Here is a 1,041-nt window from a genome sequence, read left to right as displayed (position 1 = left end):
CCCGTCTTTCCTCCTCATGCGAAAGGAAACCCCGTGTCCTACGAGAGAGGAGGGTGCGGTGAGGAATGACGACCACGACACAGAAGCCCGGAGCTCTGCTTGCTGAAGTCTCATTGCTGGATTTCGGACCCTCGCCTCCCCAGGTGTCTCTTTACCTATGTCCAGGTAGCATTGTAGGTGATTTGTTTTCTTGCAAATTGGTTCTAGATGTGAGATTGTCTATCCTGCCTGAACTGCAGCCGGAGCTGTGACTCCAGGAGCGGTGGAGGATGGAGGAGGAGGCCAGGGTGTGAACTAGAGCCATTGCCTCTGTGGCTCCAGGGGGCCTAGATGCAGGAAAGTCACCCTTCAGTGAGGACACTGCTGCCCAAGTGTGCAAGACCCAGTGGAGCATTCTGCCAGCCTGCCTGGCCCAGACCCTGAGCTCTCAGGACGCGTCCTCCAGCGCCCCCTGCTGGGCCCAGACCCCACAGCCTCCAGCCCATTTCACACCACCCAGCTCTCCTGGAAGGGTTTCTGATATTTGCAGGTGGATCTTTCTGATGTCACTACCCAGGGCAGTAGAATGAGAAGCTTCCCTCTGTGGTGTGGGGTGGAGCCATTAATTTTTCCAAGTCACTAATGACCTCCAGATATCCAAATGAAATGCTCTGTTTTCGGAAATTTGGGGATTGCCTGATGGTTGATCTGGCTTTGCCTGGTTCATTACCAGCACATGATGTTCCTGAACCTAGATCCTCTAAAGTTCCCAGAGAACCCCGTTAGTTCATATGTGGTCATAATTCCAGCTGGGTCACCATGACGTTTGGAAATATGTGGTTGATGCTGTTGCTGTTGTCAGGGGCCCGGGTAGGGTCCCCAGTCCCCACTGCAAGCGTCTTGGCTTTCTGAGTCTGTCTTTTCCATGACATTAGAACACTGTCCGGGAAAAAGATGTCGTGTGTTCTTGATAACATCTGTGGGATCTCCTCTGTCTTTGAATGTCTTCTTGGCAGTACTTATTTTCATAGGATTCTCTGACACATTAAATCTATATTTTAC

Source organism: Pteropus vampyrus, unplaced genomic scaffold, assembly GCF_000151845.1.
Source record: "Pteropus vampyrus isolate Shadow unplaced genomic scaffold, Pvam_2.0 Scaffold747, whole genome shotgun sequence".
Taxonomy (NCBI): domain Eukaryota; kingdom Metazoa; phylum Chordata; class Mammalia; order Chiroptera; family Pteropodidae; genus Pteropus; species Pteropus vampyrus.
Note: the sequence above shows the minus strand (reverse complement) of the source record.